This window comes from Canis lupus, chromosome 14 (genome assembly GCF_003254725.2).
Source record: "Canis lupus dingo isolate Sandy chromosome 14, ASM325472v2, whole genome shotgun sequence".
NCBI lineage: Eukaryota > Metazoa > Chordata > Mammalia > Carnivora > Canidae > Canis > Canis lupus.
In genome coordinates, this window is record NC_064256.1 from 22,758,835 (window position 1) to 22,777,317 (window position 18,483).

General features: G+C 40.4%; 1 long non-coding RNA gene across 1 annotated transcript in view; it reads left to right on the forward strand.

Moving 5' to 3' along the window:
* Positions 1-591: 591 nt before the first annotated feature.
* LOC118350567 (uncharacterized) overlaps positions 592-18,483 on the forward strand; it is a 171,443-nt gene continuing 153,551 nt past the window's right edge. Inside the window, exon 1 of the long non-coding RNA XR_004804581.2 lies at positions 592-2,274. This is a non-coding gene — a long non-coding RNA (uncharacterized LOC118350567). The remainder of the gene's footprint in view (positions 2,275-18,483) is intronic.

Here is an 18,483-nt window from a genome sequence, read left to right on the forward strand (position 1 = left end):
CTTGAACAAAGCAGAGACCTGCTGGTCCTACCCCTTCCATCCTATCCCCACATCCTAACTAAGAAATTTTCCATTCATCCACACAGTTGTACAAATTTATCTAAGCATCTATGATGCACAAGACAAGACTTGCAGGGCCTGTGCCCCCAGAAAAGAAAATAGAAAGTAAACAAACATTGTGAGGAGGTTGGCAAATGTAATAAGGAGTCGGGGGGCAGGGGTGAACATAGGCCAGGGGAGACCATGGCCTGGGAGATGGAAACTGAACCAGCTATGCAGGAGCTGGAGGGAGGACCTTCCCTTGGGGGGACAGCAGGAACAGAGGCTTTGAGATGGGGAAGAGTCCTGTTTGTGGAGGGACAGAAAGGGTGCCAGTGTGGCTGCAGTGCAATGAGAAGTGACCGGGAAGAGGTGAGAGAGACTCAGATAAGCAGGAGCCCGAGACTGCGGGGTCCTTTTGTGCGGGTTGTGAGAACCCGCTGAGTGATTCATGGTAGGACAGTGGCTCCATGTAATGTATATGAGCAAAGACCACAGGGGCAGCCAGGGGAGAGTGGACCCTGAACGTCGCAAGTTTGAATTGCGCAGGTCCACTTCTATGCGGAATTTTTCCGTAAACACGATACAGTACTATAAATGTATCTTCTCTTCCTTATGATTTTCTTAATAATGCTTTCTTTTCTCTAGCTTACTTTATTGTAAGAAATATAGCATATAATACATGTAATGTAAAATATGTGTTGATTGACTATTTATGCTATTGATGAGGCTTCTGTTCAATAGTACAGCTACTAGTAGTTATGTTTTTGGGGAACCAAAAGTCATCTATAGACTTTTGACTGTGCAGGGGGTCAGTGCCCCTAACCCCCACATTGTTCAGGGGTCAACTATATTGTGCATTGGAGCTGGAGGGGAGCAGGTGTCTGCGGACCGAGGAGGTTCTCCTCAGCCTTTCATGGAGCTACAGGAGCTGAAAGTGTTAGCGCTCAGGCAAGCATGCACTTTTTTCTTCCCTACCCTGAACTCAGTACCCAGTTCTTGTCAGTGGCGTTCAGTTTTCCTGAGTAGCTATTGTGTCTTTTGAGCTGGGGGTACATGACCACATTTTTGTCACTGTTTACTAATCACCTAGCAACATCTGCAGTCATCTGTACACTCATATTTTCCCTCCTCATGTTGCTGCTACTTGCTATCTAGATGCTGCAGAAACTATTTATGGACAAGGAATGCTGGGAATTTTGCCTCAGGATTAGAGAAATTTCACTTGGCGAGAACGTCCAAAAATCAGGTCAAAAGCTTTTGAAGGTCATTACCAGCTGCCATATAGAACATACCTTTCAGTGTTCTGCTGTTGGGCTGTCCTGCATCTGGTTCTTTGAATTATTCCAACCAAGCCTGCTTCCTGCTAACTTCCTGCTAACCACCAACACTCTGGAGTTACCTGGGCGGCCATCACGATCTCACCTATTCCTACCCTGCTCTCAATCTGATCTAGTATAATTCTAACCCTAGACTCTGTGGACCTGTTATCCTTGATAAGGAACATTTGTGGATGGTGTTTCCAGCTTTTGATCCTTGACTTTTCCTCATGACCTCTGACCTGGTTTGTCCTTACACATCTCTGCCATTATGGAAACTGCAGGCAGCCCCAGCTGCTTACCTGACCCCCAGTGCTCCATGAGAAAGGCCTGGTGGCTGCCTGGATGTATCCTCTGCCCCACTGAACACGCCACCCCCAGGAATCAGACCATTAGATTAGAAGTTGCTTTTGCCTTTTTTTCACAGGAGCCTGGAGTATGTCCTCTTACAAATTGCACTCACAGCAGACCCTGATATTCTAGAATTCCCAAGGCAGATATGCAAATCAGATCTAAGCTGTGACCTTCATCTCTCACATGTAAAAAGAATGTGTCAGGACCCATGGCTTGCGAAAGCAACCTTATTTCTTTACAATCATTTTTAAAATGCCACTAATTGTTTTATTACTTTCAACTTCAACACAAAGCATTACTCAGACAGCTACTGAAACAGATGAGTACATAGTACCACCTCTGAATCACCTGCACAACTGCCATGTCAAGGACGAGGTTGCTGTTCTCCCTCTGGCTTTCTGGACTTCTAAATCTCAGCAGTGCTAGGATTGAAGAACACGCTGGGCTTCCTGCATACCTGCACCCCCTGTGGATACCATCATCTAAATTACACCAGCCAGCTCCTTCCTCATGACCTGAAAGAGTAATTAAGACTGTAATGAAGAAGAAACATTCAGCAAAAGTAAGCGTGACTCTCTTGCTCTTTCAGAGGCTGGGAACCAAGCCACCATGGGATAGGTCACTTCCTTGTAGGTTGGGACAGAAGGAAAATTATGACTCAGAGAGGTTGGTTCTCTCTTATGGGATACAAGAGGAAGCAGAGATTCCAAGGGTATTGTTTTGGGGGTTTGTTCTTTTGTTTTTTTCAGAAGAGTTGAGAAATATGTAAATTCATGCTCTTATCATTGGAGAGGACATGAGGGAAATAGGACTAGGAAGGCATGTGAAATAAGTAAAATTTTAAAATATCCAAATTTGCCATAAGAATGTGAGTATGTCATGCATGTCCATGAATTGTCTGTGTGTGATGTTGTTGAACAAATACTTTCATGTGCTAGGAGCTGTTGCATTCCCTTCTTATTTGGGGTCACTGCAGGAACATTGAATGTCAGCACAGTGAGCTGAGGCAGTGTGGAAAGGACACTGGGCTGAGGGCAGGGACATCTGGATTCTATCATGTGAGGACAGAGGGCAGCGTGGACCTCTATACAAGGGGCTGCCCTGATGGAAGGCTCAGACCCAGGTGCCAGGGGGTGCCCAGAGCAATGACTTGATCAATTAGTGCTGGACTCACTTGAAGATTAGCCGCACTCAGAGATAAACACTGGTAATGAGTGTGACAAACAGGGAACTAAGCCAGGTCTCTTCATGGTGACCCCTTGTTTCTTATAGGACATGCTTTCTCAGGGAACATCCAACCTTAGTCCACATGAAGCAGGTTTTGGGGTACAGAATGGGGGGAAATGTGAAATGCTTATGACCCTCTCGCCTTGCTGGCCCTCACCAACTATGTGGACGCCTAGTCCTTCTGAGATGAAATCCCTTCTGAGATGGACCAATTTCCCTCCCTAGCAGTGCAGTGCGGACCTCTAGGTTAATTCCTAAGAGGTCTGGAATTCCTGCTGAATTAGAAGAAATTGTGTTGTAAAACTTAACCGGTGAGATTTAGTACTGATGTAAAGAGGAATTGGTGTTTTACAGATAATAGCCAGTGGTAATTGTTACACAATATTCATGGAAATAGGTATAAAGCCTAATGACACTTGCCCCAAATGTCTCTTAAGTTACAATCTGCTCCCGGAGTACAGAGGACGGAGAAGGGCCACTGTGGATCTCAATTGAGGTTGTGGGGAAAACAGTAAAAGTTTGATTAAGTGTGGATTTAGAATTTGAAGATACTCTGGTTGAGAAGTCCTCAAATAGCTCTTCAGTTTCAACTCTGAAACCGATACTCTATTAACAACCCACAGGCAGTTTTGGAAGTAGCTAAGTGCTGTCTGACTCATATTTCTAATGCATTTCCTATATGCTCTGTGCAGAAAAGAAGTTGAGTTTCTGTTATGATAACTGGGCTACCCAGAATCAACTAACCGACAGGTCTGACTTGTAGCTGATCCACCCTTCTGAATACCTGTAACCTAAGAATGACCCAGAGCCAGAAAAGCTAGAAATCACCATTTATTCACTATCAGACTCTGAAGCCTTATGAAACCACACAATGGATTGGGGATGGGTTGTGTGTGTAGAACTACTCCCAGGTCACTTACCCCATTTCTAGGCTCCCTGAGTGACAACCTGGGGCAGTTCCAGCAATAGAACACATTTCTTGGAGTTAGAAGAACTGGCTTTGAGTAGTAGTAAATTTACTGTAAAACTGGCTAAGTGACTGTGAGCAAATCATTTCACCGTCCAGGAACTGAGTTCTGGCATTTGTAAAATGAAGGCTGTGGACTCAGTAATCCCATACATGATAAACTTCTACTAAGATTTATGATAAGAAACATGAACTTTATAGAAGTTAAGATGTAAGTCTTAAGAAGAAAAGTCTAGGCCTGGTTCATTTAGAACTTGTATTTCTCAAATCACTCAATTAAGTCAGTCTTGGAGTTATAAATAAAGGTATTTGACTGATAGAGAAACCTTTTCAGATTTCCTTAACCATAGGTAATATACACACTTAACAAAAATCTCTGATTTTTTCAAACTAGAACATAATTGTGCTGGATGAAAAAGTTTACATTACACAAAGAGTTCTTTAGGGTCGTACCTGACATTCCCTGACAATGATAGTTTTATGAAATCTTGTAATTGATTTGCTGTCTACATGTGGGTGTAAACTTACTCCTTTAGAATGTGGGCTCAATGGGAGTGCAACATCTTTTACTTCTTTTTCAGTCCAGCAACATTGAATTCAGTACTCTAAATATAGTCTGCATTCAATAAAAATTTAATTATTGACTGAATCTAGGCTGTCGGGGAAAAAGGACATTGCTACTTGTTTGGACATGCCCCTCTGATTAAATGCCACTTTTGCCTTTCTAGCTAATCAGTCAGTTAACTAAGTGTGGTGCACATTTGACCTTCTCCCTAAGAGAAGGCCAGTGGCTGAAAATGAGATCCAGCATGATCATATTAGGAGGATTTTCATGTGTATTCCATTAAGGAGATTAAATATCCAGGTGCTTCCCACATTTCCCCTTAGAACTTGTTAGAATCTCAACATTTCAAGACTAGCACCAACGCATTCATTGTCACTTCCCAATGATGTTTATAAAAGGTTCATATAATGTTAGGGTCCTTCAGAGAAACAGAACCAACAGGACGTATATACATAGAGTCATTGTCAGGAATTGGCTCACTGATTGTAAGGGCCTGGTAAATCCAAAATCTGCAGGGCTAGCTGACCAGGAGGCCCAGGGGGGAGTAGCAGCTCAAGTCTGGAGGCAGATTCCATCTTCCTCAAGGAACCAAGGAACCCCAGTCTTTCCTCTTCAACTGATTAGATGAGGCTCTCCCACATTATGGAAAATAAAGTTTTCCTCAAAATCTTCTGACTTAATTAATTGAAAGTGTGTTTTTTTTTTAGATGTGACTAATATTCCTAATAACATCTAGATTGATGTTTGACCAAACATCTGAGCACCAAAGCCACACTAAACTGACACACAAAATTAACCATCACACATTATCAAAGCAAAAAAAAAAAAAAAAAAAAAAAAAAAAGGATTTGGGCCTCTTGCAGTTATCTTCTAAAAGTTCCTAATTTCTTCATTATTTAAAATTGTTCAGGGCACCTGAGTGGCTCAGTGGTTGAGAGTCTGCCTTCAGCTCAGGTAGTGATCCCGGGGTCCTGGGATCAAGTCTCACATCAGGTTCCCTGAAACACAGAAGAAAGAGCATGGTTTCCAACTCTCATGAGGTTATAGTCTAAGAAGGGAAGAGTGTGTAAACTATTGCCAGGCTGTCTGCTTGCTGTTCTGAGTTGCACAAGGACAACAGAAGAAGGAAGAATTAATAAGTAAATTCACATGTTGACGGTGCTTGCTTATGTAAGTCCTGTTTCTTTTCTCTATGAGGCACATGTATCCTCCCTGTATAATGGTTAGGAATTGGATTTTCCCTGGAGCTGAGTCTGAGGGCATGTGACCCCAAACAATCTGTAAACTCATTTACTCTTATCTCCCTAGCATACACACTAAGCTAAATAAATTTATTCTCCTGGTAAAACTTATCATTTAATGAAATGACATTAACTTGGTGGCAGTTTCTCTTCTGTTTGCGACTTTATTTTCCATTCTTAACTTTATGTTAATTAAGCTCCAGATTTTCTTTTTCACTGTGTTAAAGTACATGTAACGTAAAATTTGCCATCTTAGCCTTTTCAAACTATACAGTTCAGTCGTATTTCACATCCGTGCCTGTGACTCTTTTCATCTTGGAAATTCTGAAACTGTACCAATAAGCAACTCCCTAGTCTCCCTTCCTCCAGCACCCTTCTGTCTTTATGATTTTGACCACTCCGTCATATAAATGGAATAAAATAGTATTTGTCCTTTCGTGACAGTAATTAAACTCCAAATTTTGAAATAGGCTATATAGCTACATGTGTAGGCTAGAAAGATGTGTCTGGTGCTGGAGGGAAGGTGTGTAGGACTATGTCATTGAGACAGAGGCAAAATTTCCTTTCCCACAGCACTGGGATTTGATCATGCAGCCAAGATCCAGCAGGGTATTAAGGGCCCAGACTCTAAGTGAACCTTTATTGTCCAGGCACTGCTGAGAAGCCACTGCCAACAGGAAGTTGATTCTAGAGACTAGCATGCTAGCAAATATATATCCTGGGATTATGAGCACCTGGCAGTGGTTTTGGCAGGCCTCCCTTGGCCTCATTGACATCAGTGATAGGGAAGGGACAGAGATAGCCTCGTGGACAGAAATGAGAACCTTTCAGAGATGTCTAGTTCTAGGATAGCACCTTTGGTTTTCTAGCCCTTCAAGGGAGTGAAGAAAGCTATCATCCCTTCTATTTTTCTTTTCATATTTTTCTTTGCTCCAAGGCATGAGCCCCATTCATTGTCTGTGACCATGACACAAAGGTTAAGAAATCCTGCATTCTACTCAAAGTGTGGAGGGGTCTGGGTTTTTTATTGTGCCAGACATGTCTACAATTGCTTTCTGAGGTTTGGGGGGAAGCAAACAGAAACCTAAAGAGGCTTCTTAGTCCTCCTTATCATGTGCTTAAAATTCCAGTGTACTAGTAGATCCTAGAATGGTGAGAATTCCAGGGAAAATGGAATTATTAAAAGCAGAGCCTGAGGCACATGCCATTTAATAAAGCCACAGAACAGCCTCAGATTCTGCAAGTAGGGGGAAAATGGTTAGTATAAGACTTATGTTCTGGCTTTTTAAAATGGTCTTCACACAGTCTTTACACATTCTGGAATTAAATGTGTATTATTCTATTTAGATGACTTGTGCACATTAACCACCAGTTTGAAATGTGACTCCAGGTCCAATCTTTTGTGCTTCTTTTTCTATGTTTTGTTCTTGCTCTTCAGAGGAATTGCATTAGCTCAAGTCTTTAAAAAATTACTGAAACTAAGAAATGTTGGTCCCTTGTATTCTATACTAGGCAAATACATGCACGATCAGTTCCATTTCTCCCTGTGGGCCTATCTCCTGGGAATCATAATTAGGGAGATGTTTCAGGAGCCTTGAGTCAGAGCAAGGAGCCTTGTGGGATAATGCAGATGTCTGCTAGCGCCAGACTGTGGCAGCCCGATGCATCCGTTCACAGCAGGGGCAAGTCTGGGCACCAGACAGGATCATGAACTGGCACCCCCACCTCCTCTAGTGGGGCAGGCTAGGTACCACCGTATGCATTTTTAAGGTAAATTTAAAATATTTTTGGGATCCCTGGGTGGCGCAGCGGTTTGGCGCCTGCCTTTGGCCCAGGGTGCAATCCTGGAGACCGGGGATCGAATCCCATGTCGGGCTCCAGGTGCATGGAGCCTGCTTCTCCCTCTGCCTGTGTCTCTGCCTCTCTCTCTCTCTCTCTGTGACTATCATAAATAAATAAAAAAATTTAAAATAAAATAAATAAAATAAAATAAAAAATAAAATTTTTTGTCCTGCAAGTATCTGAAGCATTGTAAACAATCTCATGCATCGAGATTCTTTGGCAGACGCAGCCAGCAGGATTAAAGGTTGCTGTGTAAGTACCTCTCACTGGATTGCGATCAATTTATCCTAAATACTCTCAATGCTGGTGTAAGAGGCAGCATTTCATAAGGCTGCAGGGAAATGCCACAGGGTTATCATATCAGATAGGTCTAAGCCATAGGAAGAAGATAAAGATGAAGCAGGAAATATTGAGATGGGAGAAAGTAGAATGAGAAAAAGTAAGAAGGTGAGAGGCAGGAAAGGGAAAAAGAAATATTTCATAGGAGGACCTGTTTTTGTGGGAAGTATAAATCACCTTTAAAACTGCTCCAGGGGACACTTGGGTGGCTCAGTCAGTTAAGCACCTGCTTTCGGCTCAGGTCATGATCCCAGGGTCCTGGGATCCCTGCCTAGCAAGGAGTCTGCTTCTCCCTCTGCCTTTCCCCTCTGCTCATCATCTCAATCTCTCTCTCTCAAATAAATAAAATATGAAAAGAAAGAAAGAAAGAAACTGCTCCAAGGATTATGGTTCTCATAGCTATTTAGGCTACATGAATATCTGAGCCAAAGAACAAACCACACATCCTAACCCTAGGTTGATCTAACGATAATGCCTCAGGCAAGTTGCTACCTTTCTGCGTATTTTTCATCCATAATCTCAAGATAACTAATACTTGCAAAATAGAATGAAAATAGACATGACTGGCCATGATAGTGTTTGGCCAAACTACTGGTTGTTTTTTCTCAGCTGTGTCCCTCCTTCTTTCTTTGCCATGAAGTATTGACACTCACACATTTAACTTCCCTAGTGAGGCCCAAATTAGAGACAACCTCCAAAGCAAACCAAACACTAACCAACTAAATACACCAAAATTGCTCAGAACATATTATGCCAGAAAACTTATCTATAAATTTCTTCGGATTTCAGCATTATTGTCAAGAGACTAGGAAACAAATAACCTCATTCAGCACTACATGCTAGGTTATATATACGTGGTCTGATTTGAGTTTTGTCCAAACCTGCTCAATAGGTATCACTTTCTCATTTTACAGTTGTAGACACATTTCAGAGAGCTCATTGTAATGTATATTGGAATGGCTTTGCAAACCCATGTCTCTGACTTGAACCTTCCATTAATTCCTAAGACCAGTTACCTGTGTGGGGGAGTATTCTTTGAAGAATCAATTCAGGGACATACAATACATGTATAATATGATTCATAGAGTGTATTTACTGAGTAATGTGATCTACGCCCTAAGGTTCTCCACCTGCCTGTGCATATATTTTCTCATCTGTAAAATTAGGTTAACAATGGTAACCTCACAACAAATAAAGCAATGGAACAGGATAAATGATCCAGAAACATATCATTCATCTTTGCTCACCAGATGATCAAGGGGGCACTGCAGGATCATCACTTCATTAAATGGGACTCAGTTAACTGGATAGAAATATGGGGGGGGGGGAAACGTGGTCTCTACTTCACACTATATCTCAAAGTCAATTTCAAGTGGATTAAAACTTTTAGAATAATAATGGGAGGACATCTTTATTTCCTTAAGCAAGGATTTCTTAAACAGCAGCAAAAGTGTCCCAAACAGGGAAAAAAGGTAATAAATAGGACTACAATATAAGATTAAGAACACGGAAGGCACTATTGAGAGAGAATAGGTAATGTACAGTATAGAAGAAAAATATTTGTGCAACACATATGACTGACTCACATCAAAATACAGAGCACCTAAAAGTCAATTTGAAAAAGTAGATTGTTATGGTAATTAAACATATTAATACAGGTTTAGCGAAGAATTTGGTTCATAATATGCCTTCACTTCATATATGCTATTATTTTTATTAAGAATCTGAACAAAGGTTTAGGACTCTCCTGTTTTGAACTTCTGTCTATTACCAGCCTAAGGGTCTCAAGTTTTGGTTTGGAAAACATGGTAACCATAGTGATAAGGTAAATCTATAGACTAGGCTTCAAAATATATGATTCAACAACATCAAGAGAGCATTTATTTTCCCAATGTTTCAGTATTTTCTCACTGCTTTCTATTGCTGTGTGCCCATGGAAAAGGTGTAAGAGTAATGCTACAATCTAAATTTAGCTCAAGAAGCAAAGCATGCTCTCACTCCTCCAGTCAGTTAAGGGCATCACAACCTCTCATTCCTGGAGCACCTCCAAGCCCCAGAGGGCCTCCCATTTAGGAATCCTGAGTTCAGGGTCTCTCCTCTTAGTCCTCTGACTCAAGCCAATCTGAAGCTCCAGAGGGACTACAGTCCGCCCATCTACTTCGTGTCTGATCTCTCTCAAGGCCTGCTGGAAGGAGGGACTCTGTCCCCACATTTACCAAAGGGCTTTGGGACTCATTCTCTCACAGTTCTGTATAACCTGTATCCCTGTTATCAGTACCCTCCACCCCAAGTTGACCTAAGGAACTTCCATTTTCATGTGGAAAATCCCTTCAGAATCTTGGCTTCTTGAGTTCATGATCACTTTCCCCTGTTCAGCTACCCACTGTTATTGCCTTGTTTTAAACTTTGCCATAACCTGAAGTTCTAAATTCAAGCATGCTACTCTTTAAACACAAAACTCTGTTCTTCCAATTCTTTCTCATCCATTTGCATGACATTATTTCTTTGACTTCAACAAAGCCACCAGTCGTTGAATCTCTTCAGTTCCCAACTATCACCACTGTTTTCAGGTGAATTTTGTTCCTCCAAATTCATATGTTCAAGTCTAACCCCCAATACCTCAACATGCAGCTGTATTTGGAGATAGGGCTTTCAAAGAGGTAAATTGAGGTAAAATGAGGTCATATGGGTGGGCCCTAATCGCAAATGACTGGCATCCTTATCAGAAGAAGATATTGGGACACAGACATATGTATGCACAGAGAGAAGACCATGTGACAACACAGTAGGAAGGTGGCCATTTGCAAGCCAAAGAGGGAAGCCCTAGAGGAAACCAAATCTTCTGACACCTTGATCCTGGACTTTAGCCTCCAATGCTGTGAGAAAATTAATTTCCTTATTTAAAACATCCAGGTTATAGTATTCTTGTGGCAGCTCTAGCAAACTAATATAACCACTTTCCATATTTGCTTCTCCTCAGTTTAATTTGTATTTCATGAGCCATTCACCACTCTCTTTCTACATCTTTGCTCCATTGTCCTTCTTAGTTCATTGGCCTAGCAAAATCTCAACCCTAGGTGAATTTAATAGTCTGTCCCACGCATGTCTGCACCCAGGCACCTTAATGTGGTTGGAGAGAATCACAACACCATGCTTATTGGTAAAGCTTCAAAGCTATGGTTTCAGTCTCAACCAGACCTACAATTACCCTAATTTCCCTTTTATATCTATAAATATGCAAGCTTTCTACCTCTCCTCTCACTCTTGACAAGTTATTTTGCATCCTTCTTCTCATTTGAAAGGAGCCACCAGACAATAATTCATTCAACTTTCTAACACCAAATCAGTACATTGTTCTGCCTGCACCCCATCTTTTACACTTTCCTATGTGCTGCAATGGAACCGGTATCTCTGGCTAATCCTTCCACTCATACTGTAGATTGTATGCTCTCCATGTACCTCAGAAACTTCTTTCAGTGTTCTCTTCTTTTTCATATATTCAACCTCTCCCTCTGTATAGCTCTCTCCCAACATCATTTAAATATAATCAACCCTGTTCCATTAAAAACAAAACAAATATAAGAACCAGCCTTCATTCCGTTTGATCGACTGATAACCAAAAATGGCCTCAATTCTTTACCCCTACCAGTGGGCTTTGCAGTGGAACTTTGCAGCCCCTCCTATCAAGAGGTAGATCTCTTTCCCTATATCTTGAAGTTTGGCTGACTTTGTGACTCACTTTGGATAGTCAGGTGTGTCAGATAGAGTACCAATTCATGACTAGGCCTAAGAGATCTTGTGGGCTTGTGCTCTGTCTTAGAACCCTGCTATCACCATGTGAGCTAGCATGCTGAATGATGAAACATGGTCCAGGCACTGCCCCCACCCCAGCCAACAGAAAACCAACTTTCTAAACTGTGAGTAAGACCATTCTAGATCAGTCAGCCCTTAGATGAGCCCTTAGTTGCATGAATGGGCCTAGCTAGGCCCAGTTCCGAAGAACCATCCAACTCACCCATAGACCCAGGAGTGATAATAAATCCTTATTTTAAGATACCGAGTTTAGGGCTGTTTGTTACAAAGCAATAGCTAACTGATATAGCCCATATCCCCTTTCAACTGCCCTCTAGCCTTTTTCCTTTGGATTCCCAACTAACTATATTTCCTATCTTACTTCCCTCTCATTCTATCCTTTAAGCACCTTAGTCTCCAACCCTAACAATTACTCTTCTCAGGGTATTTTTGCCAAGATGTCCATGACTGCCTGTTGTTAAATGTAGTGGACACTTGATATAAATCTTACCAAACTTTGGCTCAGCATTTATCACCAGTGACTCTCCTGCTTTGGCTTTTGTGCTTAGATGTCTCACTTGTGACACCCAGGTTTCTCCTTCCAGGTTTCCTCAGAGGCTTCTCTTGGATTTCCAACCCTCTAACATCGTGGTTACTTAAGAAGTGTGTCCTAGGGTGCTACTCTTCCCACTTTATAATCCTTCCTGAAGACCTCTTGAACTCATTTTTTTTTCATAGAACTATTACTTCTTTTATAAATTTATTTCTATTAAAAATTTTAAAAGACTTATTTAATAACCACATGAGAATCACCATGATACTTTGCTCACCAAATTTAACTATGGTTTAGGTTAAGAAGCAGCATGTATTAATATTAAGTTGAATTTTTTCTTGGCTTGTTGAAATTAGGCATATTTTTAACCTTGTAGATTGTTTCTATCATATCTATATGGACAGATACTTTCTTTCAGCATTTTGAAAATGTCACAAAGTCTTCTGGCCTCCATTATTTTTGCTGAGAAGTTAGTTATTAATCATATTATTGTTTTGTAGGTAATGTAACATTTTTCTCTTGTTGCTTTCAAGATTTTCCTTCCATTTTTGGCTTTCATCAGTTTGACTCTGTTATGGCCAAGTGGGGTTTTCTGCTTTTTGTTTGTTTGCTTTTTAACATTTTAGTTATTTATTCATGAGAGAGACACAGAGAGAGAGAGAGAGAGAGAGAGAGGCAGAGACACAGGCAGAGGGAGAAGCAGTTTCCATGCAGGGAACCTGACGTGGGACTCGATCCCAGGTCTCCAGGATCAGGCCCTGGTCCGAAGGCAGTGCTAAACCACTGAGCCACCCGGGCTGCCCCAAGTGTGTTTTTCTTTATATTCATCCCACTTGGGACCCATTAGTTTTTTGGCTCTATAAGTTAATTTTTTTTTCTTTTTGCCTAATCTGAGATTGCCACTTTATCTTCAAATGTAGAATATTTTTACCACCCTTAAATCTCCTTCACATCCATACAGTCATTATTCAACTTCCTATAATATTCTCTATCTCATGTGGTCCAGAGCTTTAAATATTGTCCCTTTCATTCTCAGAATCTACTGAAGCTAAGATTTAAGACATTCCAGAATAAATGTTGTATGTATAGACTCCAGTGTTCTACTAACATCTCTAATTTCCACTTAGATTTTAGGCCTTGTATCCCTCAATATCTCATTAGCAGTTTGATGCTTTTAAGAAATTTCTTCTACTCTTTTCAACAATTTCATTGTTTCTAGTAATCAGATTTGTCTAACTAAGTAGCCTTGACTGTTACCAGGAATAAAATTCTCTAATTATAAATTGGTTCAAATGTTTTTTGATTTTTTTTTTAAAAGAACATACATTTACTAAGGAACTCTCCCAGAAAGGCATGGGTTCTTTATAAAATGATGAAAATCCAGAGGATAAAAAAGCCCTCCCTGTCAAAGGCTGTACAACGTCATTTGAATTGGAAAGAAAATCTGAAGATTTCCCACTGTAGCAGTGGAAACTTAAGAAAGCATACAGAAAGTACCAAAAACCTACTCAAGACTTTTAACATGTTCATAACTATTTTCTATTTTATGCCTCAGGAAATCAAATTATATCATTCAATATCCTGTAGCAAATAATTTGGGAGGCTTTTCTAAAAATAAAATAATGGAAAATTCATTTATTTTGAAAACTCACTTAAGTTTTGTGTAAAACAGAATGACCAGAGGAAGGGTAAGATTTGTACTGGAAAAGAGGTTCAAGATGGATAATCCTTAATTTGGAACTAGCAGTTCTAGGAAAGTGTAGATAACAAGTATATCATAGAAAAACTTTCCACCTATTCCTGCCAAAACTCCATTTAAAAATCATTTGCCAGAGCCTTTTGATACTGGAAATATAAATAATATCTATAGAGTTGTTTCAAAGCTTCATTATCTTAAAATATTTAAAATTATTTTCCTTTATCAAACAAACCAGATAAATCACTCGGAAATTTTTTTTAGCAGAGATGAATTAGGATTCTTGTCTTCTGACTTGCACCATGTTGCTTTCCCACAGTGATGAATATTTATTAAAATAAATTGTAGTAGTCACACCTGCAAACAAGAATGCACATAGGCTGTCAATTAGATTTTGGCTACACTGCCCAGTGAAAGGAAATGACCGTTCTCCTTCTTGTCCCTGGTGCATGAGTCTCATTTAAAATGCCTGTTTTCGGAATGCCTGGGTGGCTCAGTGGTTGAGCTGCCTTCAGCTCAGGGCATGATCCCGAAGTCTTGGGATCGAGTCCCGCATCAGGCTCCCTACAGGCAGCCTGCTTCTCCCTCTGCCTCTCTCTTTGTGTCTTGATTGAATGAATGAATGAATGAATGAATAAATAAATAAATAAATAAAATGTCTGTTTATAGTCTTCATTGGAATGACACATGTCACTCCATCAATAAGTAAATAATTTCTTTTTCAGGTAGGTGGGGTTAATAAGTACAAGTTTCTAAATGCCCAGAACATAGATCTTTCATCTTCTAATGTCTATTCTAATAAAAATGATTGTTCTTCATTTTTTATTATTATCTTTCTAAAAACAGTCTTAGTCTCTAGGTGGCTCCAAGAAAGGTAGTACTGCAAACTCTGACCTACATATTCCTTCTTTCTTTCTGTTATTTCCTTTTTACACTAGAATTTCTGTGATGTCTCCTAGCCCAAAGCACCAAGTTCATTGCCCCAAGGTTATGGTTAGTTATCATTTTACTTGTGCCATTAGTAGATCTCACTAAGGCAATATTATTTAGAGGCTCAAACAAAAGGGGACTTTTTAAATTTTTTTTTATTTATTATAGTCACAGAGAGAGAGGGAGAGAGGCAGAGACATAGGCAGAGGGAGAAGCAGGCTCCATGCACCGGGAGCCCGACGTGGGATTCGATCCCAGGTCTCCAGGATCGCGCCCTGGGCCAAAGGCAGAGCCAAACCGCTGCGCCACCCAGGGATCCCCGGGACTTTTTTTTTTTTTTTTTTTGAGAAGCTGAGAAAGGCTTAATCAGAGATATAATGTTTAAACTAAGTCTCATAGAAACGACAAATACCATTTGCTTCGACGTGGATGGAACTGGAGGGTATTATGCTGAGTGAAATAAGTCAGTCGGAGAAGGACAAACATTATATGGTCTTATTCATTTGGGGAATATAAAAAATAGTGAAAGGGAATAAAGGGGAAAGGAGAAAAAAATGAGTGGGAAATACGAGAAAGGGAGACAGAACATAAGAGACTTCTAACTCTGGGAAACGAACAAGGAGTGGTAGAAAGGGAGGTGGGTGGGGGGTGGGGGTGACTGGGTGATGGGCACTGAGGGGGGCACTTGATGGGATGAGCACTGGATGTTATTCTATATGTTGGCAAATTGAACACCAATAAAAAAGCAAAAAAACAAAAAACAAAAAAAACCTGTCTTAGAGATTCTGTAGGAGTCTACCGTGCAGAGGAGAGATAGAGGAAACAGCAGGTATGAAGGCACAAAGGCAAAAATACCAACATCAAACCCTGCCTAGTACACTTAAGATTATTAAGCAGAATGGCTGGAGCATAAGGTGAAGAATGAATGATGGAAGAGCATTAAAGCTGGATTGTGAAGGAAATTATCAGCCTTATAATTATAACATTGGACTTCATCATGTAGGTAATGGGGAGTAGTGCTTTGAAAGTAATGTACTTTGTATCTTAGAATATTTCTGATGATTCTGTAAATTATTAATTGACATGGCAACTAAAAAAATAAAGAAAACAAAGATAATAGAAGTTAGCATGTAGAGAAGGGGGTAGATTTGATAGAAATTTCTGTGGTCCAATTGACAGGACTCAATGATTTATAGAATGCAACAGGAAGGGAAGAACTGAAAATAAATGTGCAAGATTGGTGACATAGTGAGGCCATTAATAGAGATGGGGGACAAGGGGAGTAAAGCTGGGGTTCAGAAGAACTTGGAGTTATCACTGGAACTATGCCAGGTCATTTATAGATCAAATAGTGTAAATAGAGGTTAAGATCTCTACCCACCTCTCAAACCCCCAGCTTTCTTCCCTTGAGAATATGGGGGGTGTCTGGGGGGCTCAGTCAGTTAAGCTTCCCAACTCTTGATTTCAGCTCAGGTCATGATCTCAGGGTCGTGAGATGGAGTTTTGTGTCACTACTGCTGAGTGTGGAGGCTGCTTGGGATTCTTTCTTTCCCTCTCCCTCTGCCCCTCCGACTTGTACTGGTTCTCTCTCTATCTCTCTCTCACTAAGAAAAAATACAAAAACGAAAACTAGAATAAAGGATGTTAACTTGATTGATCACAGGTCACCAAAGTATCCACATTTACCTCTAGACAGGAGCAATGTGTATTAAAATATTAAAATGCCAAAAAATATATTAAAATGCCAAGTACATAGGAATTTGTAGTCTCTAGAGCATTCTCTCTCTTTCTCTCTCAGGCTGTAGAAGGGTCAGCTCCTTTATTCTCTCTCTCTCCCTACAAGACCCTTTAAAAATACTTAACAGCTTCATTGAGGTATAATTGACATACAATAAACTGCATCTATTTAAATTATAGAATTCTAGAAGTTTATATGTATATACCCATTTGTTTTCTGCTTTCTATTTTGTTAGTTTTCATTCTGGTCTTTATTATTTCCTTTTTTCTACTTATTTTAGGTTTAATTTACTCTTTCTTTTATTTAGCGCTATAAATTTCCCCTTAAACATTCTACAAATTATGATGCGTTGTAAATTTTTTCATTAAATTCAAAAAACTTTCTGATTTTCCCTTTCATTTTTTTCTTGACTTATGGATCTACATGTATTCTATATGGTTTGGAAATATTTTGAGATTTTTCAAAATATATTTTTATTACTGGTTTATAATTTAAACTCATTGTTGTAAAAGAACATATATATATATATATATATATATATTTTTTTTTTTTTTAAGATTTACTTATTTATCCGACAGAGAGTGACTGAGCCAGAGAGAGCTTGCACAAGTGGGGGGAGGGTCAGAGGGGGAAGCAGACACCCTGCTGAGCAGGGAGCCTGATTTGGGACTCGATCCTAGGCCCCAGGATCATGACCTGAACCAAAGGCAGATGCTTACCCAACTGAGCTGCCCAGGAGCCCCAAGAGAACATACTTTATATGATCTGAGTTCTTTTAGGTATAATGGCACTTATTTTACGGCTCAGAGTAAGTACTCTACCCAATATTCTGTGAATCTTGAGGTTTTCCAGTCTGGCTGGTGTGTAACAGGTACTGTTCCGGGCCCACTTAGCACCCAGCGCTGCTACCTCTGATCTGTCAGAGGGTTCAGTTTCTAGTTTTGGGTAGTTTCCTCATATGCATTCAGTCATCAGTACTTAGCTGAATACTCAAGGAGAACTGTCCATGTATTTTCCAAGTTCTCACTCTGTGAACTTGTCTCTTTTCCAGCCTTCTGTCCCCATCCTTAGAATTTTAGTTATCTAGGTCTTCCTTGACTCAGCTCATTTGCTCACCCAGGGAGTCCTCCAATTTCTGCCTTTGTTCACTCTCTCTGCACTGTGACTTGGAAATGCTCTCAGATCAATAGGCTGGGACAATTGCAAGGCTCACTTCATTTTCTTTCCTGCCTGTTGGGACCACTCTTCTTCCTTGACTGATTTACAATGTTTTGCACACTACTGTTTCCTATATTTTGTCTGGGTTTGGTTGTTTCAGGAAAAAGGATAAATCTGGGCCCTTACTTCATCTTGGTTAGAAGCAAAATTCTCTCTCTCTCTCTCTCTCTCTCTCTTTCTTCTTCTAAGAAGCTCCAGCAGTAGACATGTCAGAGCCTTTTCCTACAAGGGAAGAGACCCAGCCATCTCCTACAGATTTACTCTTTTCACTTGTGTCAGCCAGGCCAGGAGCTTACAGTCTCCCATACACAGGCAGGGCAAGCCTGGGAATAGGAGTTTGTATTTGTCCACTTTTGAAGTTGTAAAAAACAATCCAAAATCTAAGTAGCTGGTGACAACAAACATTTATTTCTTGCTTACTTGACATGAGGGCTGCAGTTGGTTCCAGCTGTGCTGGGCTCAGCTAGCTTTGCTTGGTCCAACTGGGCTTGTCGGGATTTATTTCATCTCTCTGCATCCAAGAACCCAAGGTGAAGAAATGATATCTTCTTGGTGAAGGTCCAGAGCAAGAGACACAAGGCCAAAGCATGCAATACATTTAAAGCTTTTGCTCAGTCCTGACATATACTTCACATCTATATATATTCTACAGACAAATGCAAG